The following is a 16,069-nucleotide window of genomic DNA, read 5'->3' on the forward strand; positions in this document are numbered from 1 at the left end:
ACAGGTTTAGATTTTTTTTGCAAATTCATTAAAAAGTGAAATATCACATTTACATAAGTATCAGACCCTTTACTCAGTACTTTGTTGAAGCACCTTTGGCAGCAATTACAGCCTTGAGTCTTCTTGGGTATTATGCTACAAGCTTGGAACACCTGTACTTGGAGTTTCTCCCATTCTTCTCTGCAGATCCTCTCAAGCTCTGTCCGGTTGGATGGGGAGCTTCACTCCACAGCCATTTTCAGGTCTCTCCAGAGATGTTCGATCGGCTTCAAGTCCGGGCTCTGGGCCACTCAAGGACATTGAGACTTGTTTCCGAAGCTACTCCTGCATTGTCTTGGCTGTGTGCTTAGGCTCGCTGTCCTGTTGGAAGGTGAACCTTTGGCCCAGTCTGAGGTCCTGAGCACTTCGGAGAAGGTTTTCATCAAGGATCTCTCTGTGCTGATAAGGCAATGCCAGAATGAAAGAGACACATGTCGTGTCTTTTGCCCTCTCTCTGTCTCTTTCCCACCTTCTCTCTCACGTTCCAGCGCCATTAGAATAATTGACACAGAGCACAGAGAGAGAAATGTCCATGGTGAGTAAAGTTTCCCTTACAGGCAGCAAGTGACGTCAAGAGAGAGAAAGAGAGAGAGGTGCCCAGAGCGAGGGTAGAGGTCATCGAAGTCTCATGCAGCTTAAAGTGCACGTTTGCAGTCTGTCCTGCCTGACACAATGTTCCCTTGTCTATTTGATTTAATGTTTTCAAATGAATTATCCACATGAACATTTTAATGAGAAATCCCTAATGTGTTTATTTTTCTTGCACATATAATGGAATGTAGCACTTTGTCAGTTTCTTAGTGAGGTTAGCTTGGTACCCTATAAGGGCAGGGCATGACCAGAACCACATCAGCACTTGCTGGGGTTGAATCACCAACCCACTGGTTAGCAACGTCCGCAACAGTTTAAGTCAAATGGCTAAACCATGGAAAAACAATTCCAGTTCCATTAGGCCACAGTACTGTTGGTTGTCATCGATTGTCCATCACAGGTCCCCTACAGGGCCCCTGCAGGTCCACATCAGTCACTAATTAAAAATCAACTACAAAAACGAAGAATCTCCACTTCTATCGACCTTGGGCAGTTTGAGCCCCAGCTCTGCTGAGGTTGTTGGAGCTGAGTCTCCATTGTTGTCACTCACTCACACTCTCTCTCGCTTGCTCGCCTCCAGCTGTTCCCCGCCATGTTGTCTTAGGCCAACACTCCTCCACTTGTCACACCAGTTACACGACCCAAACAGTGAAACAATTAAAATGAAAGACTAGAGCCTGTACCAGAGGCAAAGTCTGTTCCTATTAATCCTGTATCCGGGCTCAGTAAGTGGACATGGACTCAGGTGTGTGTGTGAGCTGTCTGACAAATACGTGACTGATGCTATGTGTGTCACAAGAGAATGACGGCTTATAAAAATGGCTGAAATGGAGTGAATGGAATGGTATCAAACATGAAAACCGTGTGTTTGATGAGTTCAACACTATTCCATTTATTACATTCTAGCCATTACTCTGAGCCCGTCCTCCCCAATTAAGGTTCCACGAACCTCCTGTGATGTGTGTGTGTGTGTGTGTGTGTAAGTGAGTGTTTGGGTAGTGTTCGCCTCTGGGCCACGGCCTGCCACAAGCCAATCAGGTATATCCACAATAAGGTGTGAATGGTTATAGAGGCCTAATAGAGCTTTAACATCAGGTGACAGAGCTCCCACTTCAGATCGGGACTTGGACATGTGAGACTTTTCCAGAGTTAGGTTGCGTAGGAATGCAAAAGTAATAATAATAATAATAATAATAATTAGGTGTGTGCTTACATTCGTCCTCTTTCATTCGTGTACTATACACGTGTAAATTGAAGAGGGGGATCATGGCTAGGGATCAGCCATTATTGGAGTGCCTTGCTCAAGGGCACGTCAGCAGATTTTTCACCTAGTCGTCTCGGGGATTCAAACCAGTGACCTTTTTGTCAACAGTGTTGGGGAGTAGTGAACTACATCAACTATTAATTAAACAACATTTTGCAGTAGCTTGATGGTAGTTGAACTAAATTAAAATCTTGGCTGTGTTTTCATAATTATTTACTGTTTTGCCATGTACCTGTGTAGCTAACTACTGGAAAAACACAATATTTTTTTTGCACAATGTCATATTCGTGTGTGTAGGTGGCAGGGAAGTCAGGCACAGGATAAACCAACTTGGTGTAACTAGAGTATTTTAATAAAGATAAAACAAACTCCAAAAACCAACATACATAAAAAATAACATGGGTAAAATAACCCATCGCGCACCAATACAAAATACACGAGCACATAACAACAATCAATCTCTGACAAGGACATGAGGGGAAACAGAGGGTTAAATACACAACATGTAATGAATTGGAACCAGGTGTGTAGGAAGACAAGACAAAACCAATGGAAAATGAAAAATGGATCAATGATGGCTAGAAGACCGGTGACGTCGACCGCCGAGCACCACCCGAACAAGGAGGAGCATTGACTTCGGCAGAAGTCATGACACACAAAGAAGGGAAAATATGGGTGAACTAGGCAATCATTTCCTTTCTTTTTCGTCATCTGACCTGCCTTATTCTCACTTGCAACATAATGTTTGGGCTTACTATAATTTACACAAAAAACATCTGACTCCAGAGTGATCTGGTCTTGCAATTTTTTGCCCACAACATTTCAGATATAATTTTTATTAAGTAGTTTGGATGTAGTGAACTACTTTTTCAAAGTAACTTTAGTTAAGTAAAAACTTCTTCAGGATAGGGTCTATTTTTCTCCACTTCCTGTCTGACTGATGTGCCCAAAGTAAACTACCTGTTGCTCAGGCCCAGAAGCCAGTATATGCATATAATTGGTACCATTGGATAGAAAACACTTTGAAGTTTGTAGAAATTTTAAAATAATGTATGAGACTATAACACAATTGATATGGTAGGAGAAAATCCAAAGAAAAACCAAAATCTTTTTTAGAGAGCCCATGCTCTTACAATGGAAAGCTATGTGGCATATGCAATTCCAGCTCCCAGATTGCAATTCCTATGACTTCCACTAGATGTAAACAGTCTTTGTTCAAGGTTTCAGGCTTGTGTCTTCCCAAACGAGGAAGAATTTTGAGTTTTGGTACTGGGAGTCAGAGTTGGAAATCAGTCTGTGCGATTGCGACGAAGAGGACGCGCACCTGCTTATTTTGCTTTTCTATTGAACATACTTCTTTCAAAATTAAATATTATAGTTTAATTACATTTTAGGGTACCTGAGGATTAAATAGAAACATATTTTGACTTGTTTTAAAGTTTAGCAGTAGCTTTTTGGATTCCTTTCTGTGCGTGTTGAACGAGTGGATTACTCAAATCCATGGCGCCAACTAAACTGACTTTTTGGGATTTAAAGAAGGATTTTATCTAACAAAACGACCATGCATGTTGTAGCTGAGACCCTTTGGATTGCAAATCAGAGGAAGATTTTCAAAAAGTAAGTGAATATTTAAATCGCTATTTGTGATTTTGTGAAGCCTGTGCTGGTTGAAAAATATTTTGATGTGGGGCGCCGTCCTTACACAATCACATGGCATGCTTTCACTGTAAAGCCTATTGTAAATTGGACAATGCGTAGCTTAAATTCTTCAAGTGTGAAATAATTGGTAGCTTGGTAAACTATATTTTCAGAGCAGCTTCCCAAACACTGGCTGTCAATCTGAGAAGAGAATGTTGGACTGACCGAGTAACAGTCTGAGTGACTGAATGATTGGGACTTAAACAACTCACTGCTGAGCTTTGTCTGCTTGGTAAGGAGGTAGGAATGCAAACGTCAGCTGTCAGTCTGAGAAGAGTATGAATGACTGATTGACTGAGTGTTAAGTTTAATGGAAAGTGATAGGCATAGATGTGTGTTTACAGTGTGATCGTCAAGTAGGTTTCAGAGGATGTACAATCAATGTATTCCTGAGAGTTGTGCTTTATTCAGTGCCTTCGGAAAGTATTCGAACCCCTTGACTTTTTCCATATTTTGTTACGTTACAGCCTTATTCTAAAAATGGATGAAATAAAGCAAGAATTCTCAATATACACACAAAATCCATAATGACAAGGCAAAAACACCTTATTTACGTAAGTATTCAGACCCTTTGCTATGAGACTCAAAATTGATCTCAGGTGCATCCTGTTTCCATTGATCATCCTTGAGATATTTCTACAACTTGATTGGAGTCCACCTGTCTACATAAGGTCCCACAGTTGACAGTGCATGTCAGAGCAAAAACCAAGCCATGAGGTAAATGGTATTGTCCTTAGAGCTCGGAAATAGGATTGTGTCGAGGCACAGATCTGGGGAAGTTTGCCAAAGCATTTCTGCAGCATTGAAGGTCCACAAGAACACAGTGGCCTCCATCATTCTTAAATGGAAGAAGTTTGGAACCAAAACTCGCTCTAGAGCTGGCCGCACGGCCAAACTGAGCAATCGGGGAGAAGGGCAGGGAGGTGACCAAGAACCCGATGGTCACTCTGACAAAGTTCCAGAATTCCTCTGTGGAGATGGGAGAACCTTCCAGAAGGACTTCCATCTCTGAAGCACTCCACCAATAAGGCCTTTATGGTAGAGAGGCCAGACGGAAGCCACTCCTCAATTAAAAGACACATGACAACCCGCTTGGAGTTTGCCAAAAGGCACCTAAATATTCTCAGACCATGAGAAACAAGATTATCTGGTCTGATTAAACCAACTCTTTGGCCTGAATGCCAAGCGTCACGTCTGGAGGAAACCTGGCACCATCCCCACGGTGGCAGGGACAGGGAGACTGGTCAGGATCGAGGCAAAGATGAACGGAGCAAAGTACAGAGAGATCCTTGATGAAAACCTGCTCCAGAGTGCTCAGGACCTCAGACTGGGGCGAAGGTTCACCTTCCAACAGGACAATGACCATAGCACACAGCCAAGACAACTCAGGAGTGGCTTCAGGACAAGTCTATGATTGACCTTGAGTGGCCTAGCCAGAGCCAGGACCTGAACCTGATCAAACATCTCTGGAGAGACCTAAAGTATCTGTGCAGCAGCGTCTTCATCCAACCTGACAGAGCTTGAGAGGATCCGCAGAGAAGAATGGGAGAAACTCCCCAAATACAGGTGTTCCAAGCTTGTAGCGTCATACCCAAGAAGACTCAAGGCTGTAATCGCTGCCAAAGGTTCTTCAACGAAGTACTGAAGACCCTATATATATATATATATATATTTGCGCAAACATTTCTAAAAAACAGTTTTTGCTTTGTCATTATGTGTAGATTTTTTATTTTTTTATTTTTTTTACCCCTTTTTCTCTCCAATTTCGTGGTATCCAATTGGTAGTTACTGTCTTGTCTCATCGCTGAAGCTCCCGTACGGACTCGGGAGAGGCGAAGGTCGAGAGCCATGCGTCCTCCGAAACACAACCCAACAAAGCCGCACTGCTTCTTGACACAACGCACATCCAACCCGGAAGCCAGCCGCACCAATGTGTCGGAGGAAACACCGTACACCTAGCGACCTGGTCAGCATGCACTGCGCCTGGCCCGCTACAGGAGTCGCTAGTGCGCGATGAGAGAAGGCTCTCCCTGCCGGCCAAACCCTCCATAACCCGGACGACGACATGAGCCTCCCGGTCGCTGGCCAGCTGCGGCAGTGCCTGTGCTCGAACCCAGAATCTCTGGTGGCACAGCTAGAACTGCGTTGCAGTGCCTTAGACTACTGCACCACCCGGGAGGCCTATTGTGTGTAGATTGATGAAAAATAACAATTTAATCCATTTTAGAATAAGGCTGTAATGTAACAAAATGTGTAAAGTCAATACTTTATGAATGCACTGTAAATGCTATATAGATGTACAATTACAGTGTAATACCATCGTAATACATGGGTTATATCCTCCTGCTGTGACAAGTGAATATGCAGGTTTATTTTTTTTATTTAACCAGGTAGGCTAGTTGAGAACAAGTTCTCATTTGCAACTGCGACCTGGCCAAGATAAAGCATAGCAATTCGATGCATACAACAACACAGAGTTACACATGGAATAAACAAAACATACAGTCAATAATACAGTAGAAAAAAGAAAAAAAGTCTATATACAGTGAGTGCAAATGAGGTAAGTTAAGGCAATAAATAGGCCATGGTGGCGAAGTAATTACAATATAGCAATTAAACAGGCCCGTGTGGCTCAGTTGGTAGAGCATGGTGTTTGCAACGCCAGGGTTGTGGGTTTGATTCCCACGGGGGACCAGTATGGGAAAAAAATGTATGCATTCATTACTGTAAGTCGCTCTGGATAAGAGCATCTGCTAAATGACTAAAATGTAAATGATGTAAACACTGGAATGGTAGATGTGCAGAAGATGAATGTGCAAGTAGAGATACTGGGGTGCAAAGGAGCAAGATAAATAAATAAATACAGTATGGGGATGAGGTAGGTAGATAGAAGGGCTGTTTACAGATGGGCTATGTACAGGTGCAGTGATCTGTGAGCTGCTCTGACAGCTGGTGCTTAAAGCTAGTGAGGGAGATATGAGTCTCCAGCTTCAGTGATTTTTGCAGTTGGTTCCAGTCATTGGCAGCAGAGAACAAAGCAAAGGCGACCAAAGGAGGAATTGGCTTTGGGATATGCCTGCTGGAGCGTGTGCTACGAGTGGGTGCTGCTATGGTGACCAGTGAGCTGAGATAAGGCGGTGCTTTACCTAGCAGAGACTTGTTGATAAGGTCTAGATGTCAGGTGCACCCTCCTGCTTATGTAAGTTTGAAGCACTACATTAGTTCCTGAAAATACTTGTCTTTCTGTTCGGCAGGTGAAAATGAGTTCTGATGTACAATACATTATGAATAATCTTCAGACGGGTACTGTTCGTCACCTGTCTAAGCAGGTTAGCGCTAGCCGGGAGGTAGACATCTATGAGTGTTCAAGAGTTCTCACCCGAAGCAAATGGAGTTCTCCTCTCATTATGTTTGACCATTAGAATGCAGTGGGTTACAATAGCATCCAGAGTCTCATCAAACTCGAAGTCACTGAAATGTTAATTAAAAACTGTCCATACCTGAGAGAAACCATGGAGACTGCCTAATCTGTTTCTTTATTGTGTCTATGGTTGCAACACAAATGAAACCCTACTACCTTTACAGTGCACTACCTTAAACAGAGCCCTACAGACCCTGGTCAAAAGCAATGCACAACATAGGTTACAACCCAAACGGCACCCTATTCCCTATCTTTGTCAGAATGACATTGAGAAGAGGACACAGTCGAAATCATTCCTCTCTCATTCTCTTCCTCCCTCCCTTCAAATGCCACCTTATCTTCATTCAAAATCGTTTTCTTGACTGTAAAATATCAGTAAAAAGAAAATGGAAGTTCACTCCTGTCAATGACAAAAAAAAAACTTCTCTATGTGGGGTTGCATCCCACATGGCAACCTATTCCCTATATAGTACACTACTTTTGACCAGTGCCCATCAGGCTCTGAATAAGTTGCCATGTGGGACGTAGCCACTAAGATGGTAATATGTTCATCCTGAAAGTAAACTCCACTTAACATTTACATTTTAGCAGAAGCTCTTATCCTGAGCAATTTACAGTAGTGAGTGCATGCATGTTTCATGCTGGTCCCCCATGGGAATCAAACCCACAACCCTGGCATTGCAAGCACCATGCTATACCAACTGAGCCACACAGAACCATTTGATGCTTTGTCATCACAGGGTCCAATGTGTATGCTGAAATGTGTGCCATCATCGCTTTCTGAAACTTCTTTTCACCGGTGCCCAACAGAACAGCTTTTTTTGTTCCTCTAAACCTTTCTCGCCGTATTGTCCACTCTGTCCAATTTCCCTCCCCGAGCCAGATGAACAATAACAACAGCAACAACAAAAACCACCAGCCAATCCATATTGATCTTGCACATTAATAGATTTCAGAAAATTAGAGCTAGGGCAAAGTCGTCTCTTTTCCTCTACTCTCTCTCTACCGTTTTCCCCCGCTGACACAGGTTCCTCATTAAAAGCAGTGTCTGATTAAAATAAAGCCCTCCTCCCCCTTCTATTCGTCCTTCATTCCTCCATGCCTCCGCTTCCTATTCATAAAACATAGTTTGCCCATCTACATAGAAGGAGAATGGGGGGGTGTTTCAACGCTAATCTTGTTTCGCTAGACAGCGCTCAAGCAGCCGGCTAATGGCTGCTGACGAATGAAAGGGGAAACCCTTAAGTCCGCTCAATCTATCGAGTGCTGTGGCCACTTCTTTACTTACCCACGGTGCATGATATTAAGTAAACAAGCAGTACACACACACACACACACTGACACACGGCTCAGTGACTGTTTGCATCTCAATATGAAAAAAACTGTCTGCATGTTCTTCACAAAGAGGGCAACTGATGCTACTGAGCCAGATGTCTATGTGTCAGGGGAGAAGCTCCAGGTGGTATCTGATTTTAAGTACTTTGGCATCATACTTGATTCCAACCTCTCTTTTAAAAAGCATGTGAAAAAGGTACTTCAAATAACCAAATTCAACCTAGTTAATTTCCGGATTTATACAAAATTGTTTGACTACAGAGGTAGCAAAACTGTACTTCAAATCTATGATACTCCCCCACTTAACATACTGCTTGACTAGTTGGGCCCAAGCTTGCTGTACAACATTAAAACCTATTCAGTCTGTCTACAGGTTATCAAAGTGCTCGATAGGAAGCCCAATAGCCATCATCACTGTTACATCCTCAGAAAGCATGAGCTCCTGAGTTGGGAAAATCTTGTGCAATACACCGACGCATGTCTTGTATTCAAGATCCTAAATGGCCTGGCTCCCCCTCCACTTAGTACTTTTGTTAAACAGAAAAGTACTGAGTGGTCTGCCATGAGTGGTCTGCCACAAGGTCTGCCATGAGAGGTGACTGTATAGTTCCCCTTAAGGAAAAGCACCTTTAGTCAAATCTGCTTTCTCCGTTAGAGCTTCCCATGTCTGGAATACACTGCCAGACACACATAACTGCACCACCTACCACAAAAAAACATGAAGACATGGCTAAAGGACAATCAGATTTGTGAACATAATCCTTAGCTGTGTATTGCTGCTTTCCATGTCGTCTGTAGCTTGTGAGATGTGGAAACATTTCAATGCTTTTATGGGTTTTGTCTTGTTGCTTTTTGTGGTATGTTGCTCTGTCTGCATGCTATGTCTTGATTGTCCTATGTTGCTCTGCGGATGCTCACTGCTCAATGACTGTCTGTATTGTTATTGTAATTGTTTTTAATAACCTAGCCCAGGGACTGCGGTTGAAAATTAGCCAGCTGGCTAAAACCGGCACTTTTACTGAAACGTTGATTTAATGTGCACTGTCCCTGTAAAAATAAAATAATCTCAAACACACACACACACACACACACACACACACACACACACACACACACAGAGAGAAACACACACACACACACACACGCTCGCCCGCACACACGTCACACAGACAGACAAACACTATCACACCCTGATCTGTTTCACCTGTCTATGTGCTTGTCCACCCCCCTTCAGGTGTCACCCATCTTCTCCATTATATTTCTACCTGTGTTCTCTGTCTGTTGCCAGTTTGTTTGTCAAGCCTACCAGCATTTTCCCCCTTGCTCCTGTCTGTTTCTAGTTCCTGTTTTCATGTTTTCCCGGTTTTGAGCATTCTGCCTGCCCCGAGCCTGATTGCCGCTCTTTACCTGGTCACGTCACGCTAAGTTATTGACCTCTGCCTGCCCTGACCATGAGACTGCCGGCCGTTCTGTACCTCTGATCTGGATTACTGACCTCTGCCTGCCCTTGACCTGTAGTTTTGCCTACCCCCTGTTCTAGTAATAAACTTTTGTTACTTCGACACTGTCTGCATCTGGGTTGTCCCTAAAACATGATACACACACAAATGTGCATACACAAAGGCCCTTCATGTACACACACACACACACACACACACTAAGGGATACACGGACACCCACACACTCCAATGTAGGTCCTATTTGCATCATGAGTATGCATTCTGCTGTGTTATTCTCCCCCAGTTTACAGATCAGTTTTTCAAAGGTAGGTAATGGCTTCTAATCTCGCCTAATTGAGTTGTTTGTTTAGGGGTTTGAGAATTTAATAGAGATGTTATGATAAGATGGGTCATTCTTGGTCAGAATTGTACAGTAGGCCGAGGAAAATATTAGCTTCATTCAGAGTGATTTGTAGTATATATTTTTTTATGAATCATAATATCCTTACTAGTCCCTACTCGTTCTGTGAAAAGACAGAGTGCACCGCTACTTTACTACAGTAAAACCCTGGAAATTCCTAAATAACTTCTTTGCACATGATTGCTCTTTATTATACATGACAAAAATGACCAAGCAAAATGGGAACTATACGGTTATCATCAATTATGAATCTAACGCTACTAGGCATCAATTGATTGATTTTTTATTTAACCTTTTTTTTTACTAGGCAAGTCAGTTAAGAACAAATTCTTATTTTACAATGACGGCCTACCTCAGGCCATAACCCTCCCCTAAACCGGACGACGCTGGGCCAATTATGCGCCGCCATATGGGATAGGTAGTTCCTAATTGTGTTGAAATTTTTGAAATAATTACAAGAAAGTACCCATTGTTACTAAATAGTATTTTCTAGTAGCAGTGGAAACTGAATCGCAAATTATAGGGCAAACCCATTCAATGGTACAGCCACAGTCGAAGCAGGGATCTGCTATCACGTGTCACAAAAGTGACTAAGATTGCCAGGCAATCATCTCTCTAGCCAGTGGCAGTTATCCAATCGTTCCAGCCCGAGACCCCAGAAATCTGTCGCAAGGACGGGTCGAGTAGTGTTAGAACTCCTTGAGCCTATGGTCGTACCCATAGGGGCTGACTCAACGCTAACCTTCCCAAGCCTGTCCCTCTCTGAGACCCCCATCATTGTCCCACTTGGCCCATCAGCGAAAGGAGTCGAAAGAAAGACAGTGATATCCTTGACCCCCTACCCCAGCCATCTTTCTCGGGAACTCCACTTTACTAGCCAGGGGAAAGGAGGTTAATGCACTGGAATTGGTGATGTAAGCTCGAGACTCGTGACTGGTAGAGATGGGATCGGCGCTCTGTCACTTCTGGAGATGTGACCTCCGTCGCGTGGCCCATGAGCGAAGGACTGTCCTACCACTCGCACGAGACGTGTGAAAATGATTTCTGGTCTATATGCTCTCACCAGGGGGATATCTAATACTACCTCACACTAGCTTCTCTAGTAGTAGGTTGCCCCTAGACAATGATCTTCCGACACAGACACACTAACACACACTCACACAAACACACTAATACACACCAGCAGACGTGGCCTTAAACTGCCAGCACTGGTCACAATCCATCATCTTCATCTCCCAGAGTCCTTTGGGCATTGAGCGAACTGCAGGCTTGACCCCCATACTGACAGAGACAACAATGAGATCTGTGATTGATGCAGTTCTGTCAGATCCTCTGCAAAGCAGATTGTGATAGGAGGGGGGAATGATGTGAAGAGGGTTACTGTATAGCAGCGCACGTCTATTGCAATCAAAGCCTCCACCTGCAGCTCTATCGATCACGTCACATGAGGGAGGCATCAGAGGTGAGAGACGGGCTATGTCTAAATAGCTTAATAGCTTAATGAAATAGCTTAATCTCCTTACCCAGGTGGGTCCCCTGCGGGACGGTTGAGCTAACGCAGGCTAATGCGATTAGCATGAGGTTGTAAGTAACAAGAACATTTCCCAGGACATAGACATATCTGATATTGGCAGAAAGCTTAAATTGTTGTTAATCTAACGGCACTGTCCAATTTACAGAAGCTATTAGAGTGAAAGAATACCATGCTATTGTTTGAGGAGAGTGCACAGTTTTGAACATGAAAAGTTATTAACCTGTTGGGGATAGGGGGCAGTATTTGCACGGCCGGATAAAAAACGTACCCGATTTAATCTGGTTACTACTCCTGCCCAGTAACTAGAATATGCATATAATTTTGATTTGGATAGAAAACACCCTAAAGTTTCTAAAACTGTTTGAATGGTGTCTGTGAGTATAACAGAACTCATTTGGCAGGCCAAAACCTGAGAAGATTCCAAACAGGAAGCGCTCTCTCTGACCATTTCATGGCCTTCTTGATCATCTCTAACCAAAACAGGGGATCTCTGGCATGACTTGACATTTTCTAACGCTCCCATAGGCTCTCAGAAGGCGCCAGAACGATGAATGGTGGCTTTGCAGGCCATGGCTGAAAAACATTAGCGCATTTGGATAATGGTCGATCTGAGGACAATGAGACTGGAGGCGCATGCACGAGCCGACACCATGTTTACTTTCTCTCTCTTTGAAAACAACGACTCCCGGTTGGAATATTATCGCTTTTTTACGAGAAAAATAGCATAAAAATTGATTTTAAACAGCGTTTGACATGCTTCGAAGTACGGTAATGGAATATTTGTAAATTTTTTGTCACGAAACGCGTCGGGCGCGTCACCCTTCTTTACCCTTCGGATAGTGTCTTGAACGCACGAACAAAACGCCGCTATTTGGATATAACTATGGATTATTTGGAACCAAACCAACATTTGTTATTGAAGTAGAAGTGGGAGTGCATTCTGACGAAAAACAGCAAAGGTAATTAAACTTTTCTAATAGTAAATCGGAGTTTGGTGAGTACCACACTTGGTGGGTGTCAAAATAGCTAGCCTGTGATGGCTGGGCTATCTACTCAGAATATTGCAAAATGTGCTTTCACCGAAAAGCTATTTTAAAATCGGACATAGCGAGTGCATAAAGGAGTTCTGTATCTATAATTCTTAAAATAATTGTTATGTTTTTTGTGAACGTTTATCGTGAGTAATTTAGTAAATTCACCGGAAGTGTTCGGTGGGAATGCTAGTCACATGCTAGTCACATGCTAATGTAAAAAGCTGTTTTTTGATATAAATATGAACTTGATTGAACAAAACATGCATGTATTGTATAACATAATGTCCTAGGATTGTCATCTGATGAAGATCAAAGGTTAGTGCTGCATTTAGCTGTGTTTTGGGTTTATGTGACATTATATGCTAGCTTGAAAAATGGGTGTCTGATTATTTCTGGCTGGGTACTCTGCTGACAATCTAATGTTTTGCTTTCGTTGTAAAGCCTTTTTGAAATCGGACAGTGTGGTTAGATTAACGAGAGTCTTGTCTTTAAAATGGTGTAAAATAGTCATATGTTTGAGAAATTGAAGTAATAGCATTTTTGAGGTATTTGAATATCGCGCCATGGGATTACACTGGCTGTTGAGTAGGTGGGACGAATTCGTCCCGCCGGTCCTAGAGAGGTTAACAAACGAGGATCGGATGTCGTCGACCTTCTTTTCAAAATGGTTGACGAAGTCATCCGCAGAGAGGGAGGAGGGGGAGGAGGATTCAGGAGGGAGGAGAAGGTGGCAAAGAGCTTCCTAGGGTTAGAGACAGATGCTTGGAAGTTAGAGTGGTAGAAAGTGGCTTTAGCAGCAGAAACAGAGGAGGAAAATGTAGAGAGGAGGGAGTGAAAAGATGCCAGGTCCACAGGGAGGCTAGTTTTCCTCCATTTCCACTCGGCTGCCCGGAGCCCTGTTCTGTGAGCTCGCAATGAGTCGTCAAGCCACGGATCAGGAGGGGAGGACCGAGCCGGTCGGGAGGATAAGGGACATAGAGAGTCAAAGGATGCAGAAAGGGAGGAGAGGAGGTTTGAGGAGGCAGAATCAAGAGATTGGATGCGAGAAGGATTGAGCAGAGGGAAGAGATGATAGGATGGAAGAGGAGAGAGTAGCAGGAGAGAGAGAGAGCGAAGGTTGCGATGGCGCAATACCATCTGAGTAGGGGCAGAGTGAGTAGTGTTGGAGGAGAGCGAGAGGGAAAAGGATACAAGGTAGTGATCGGAGACTTGGAGGTTAATATTTTATAACAGGTTAATATTTTATCAACGTTTATGATGAGTATTTTTGTAAATTGTAGTGTTGATTCACCGGCAGTATTGGAGGCAAAATATTTTCTGAACATCACGCGCCAATGTAAAGGCTGTTTTTGGATATAAATATCAACTTGATCGAACAAAAAATGCATGCATTGTGTAACATGATGTCCTAGGAGTGTCATCTGATGAAGATCGTCAAAGGTTAGTGCATCATTTTAGCTGGTTTTCTGTTTTTTTGTGACGCCTGCCCTTGCTAGGAAAATGGCTGTGTGGTTTTTCTTGTGTTGGAACTGTCCTAACATAATCTAACTTTATGCTTTCACCGTAAAGCCTTTTTGAAATCGGACAATGTGGTTAAATTAAGGAGACGTGTATCTTTAAAATGGTGTAAAATAGTCCTGTTTGAGAACTTGGAATTATGACATTTTGTGGTTTTGAATTTGGCGCTCTGATTTTTCACAGGCTTTTTCGCTAGCATCCCACCTCCCCAACAAAGGTTAAGGACAAAACAACAAACTGTGACGCAGGAGGAACAAACACTACTCACAAAGTATAATCACCCACAAAACACAAGTGGGACAAACATCAACTTAAATATGACCTCCAATTAGAGACAACGACAACCGACTGCCTCTAATTTGAGGTCATGCCAAACAAAAACCAACCTAGAAACGAAACATAGAAATACAAAAACGGAATAACACCCTCTGTCATGCCCTGACCTACTCTACCATAGAAAATAACAACTTACTATGGTCAGGATGTGACAGTACCCCCCCCAAATGTGCAGACTCCGCACCTACAAAACCAAACAACAAAACCCCCCTAAAACAACAACCCCCCCCCAAAAAAGCACAAAACACAAAGGGAGGGTAGGATGGGCGACTAATGTCTAAGGCGGCGGCTCTGGTTCCGGGCGTGGTACCCCCACCGCCCGCTGATCCCCCCGCTTCTGTATGTCCGGAGGAACCAGACCATGGAGCATCGCCGGAGGCTTCGGACCGCCAACCGCCGCTGAAGACTCCGGGCTGCAGACCACTGCTGGAGGCTCCGGACTGGGGAGCGTCGCTGGAGGCTCCGGACTGGGGAGCGTCGCTGGAGGCTCAGGACTGGGGAGCGTCGCTGGAGGCTCCGGGCTGTGGAGTGTCGCTGGAGGCTCCGGGCTGGGGAGCGTCGCTGGAGGCTCCGGGCTGGGGAGCGTCGCTGGAGGCTCCGGGCTGGGGAGCGTCGCTGGAGGTTCCGGGCTGGGGAGCGTCACTGGAGGCCTGATGCGTGGGACTGGCATAGGAGGTGCCAGACTAGTAACACGCACCTCAGGGCGAGTGCGAGAAGCAGGAACAGGACACCCCAGACTGGGCATGCGCACTGGTGGCATGATGCGTGGAGCTGGCATAGGAGGCGCCAGACTAGTAACATGCACCTCAGGGCGAGTGCGAGGAGGCGGCACAGGATGTACTGGGCTCCGGAAGCGCACCGGAGGTCTGGAGCTTAGAGCTGGCACACCCCGTCCTGTGCTGGTGAAAGGGGGGTACCGTGCATAGAGCAGGCGCAGGATAACCTGGACCAAAGAGACGCACTGGAGACTAGATACTCTGAGCCGGCGCACTTCTTCCTGGCTGACGGCCAACTCTAGCACGGCAATGGTGAGGAGCTTGCACCGAGCGCACCGGGTGCACCGCATAACACGGTGCTTGCTCGGTCACTCGCACCCCACGGTAAGCACGGGGAGTTGGCTCAGGTCTTAAAACCGCCTTAGCCAATCTGCCTGTGTGCCCCCCCAAAAATGTTTTGGGGTGCTGCCTCTCATCCACCAAGAGGCAAGGACATAGTGCCTCATAGTATCGCCGCTCCTCTCTTGCTGCCTCGATCGCCTCCTTCGGACGGCGATACTCCCCAGCCTGCCTCCAGGGTCCTTTCCCATCCAGGATTTCTTCCCACGTCCACGACTCCAGGTACCTTCTCTCACGCTGCTTGGTCCTTTTATGGTGGGTGATTCTGTCATGGCTGTCAGAATGATCGGACCAAAATGCAGCGTCGGTTTTGTTCCACATATT

This window comes from Salmo trutta, chromosome 11, assembly GCF_901001165.1.
Source record: "Salmo trutta chromosome 11, fSalTru1.1, whole genome shotgun sequence".
NCBI lineage: Eukaryota > Metazoa > Chordata > Actinopteri > Salmoniformes > Salmonidae > Salmo > Salmo trutta.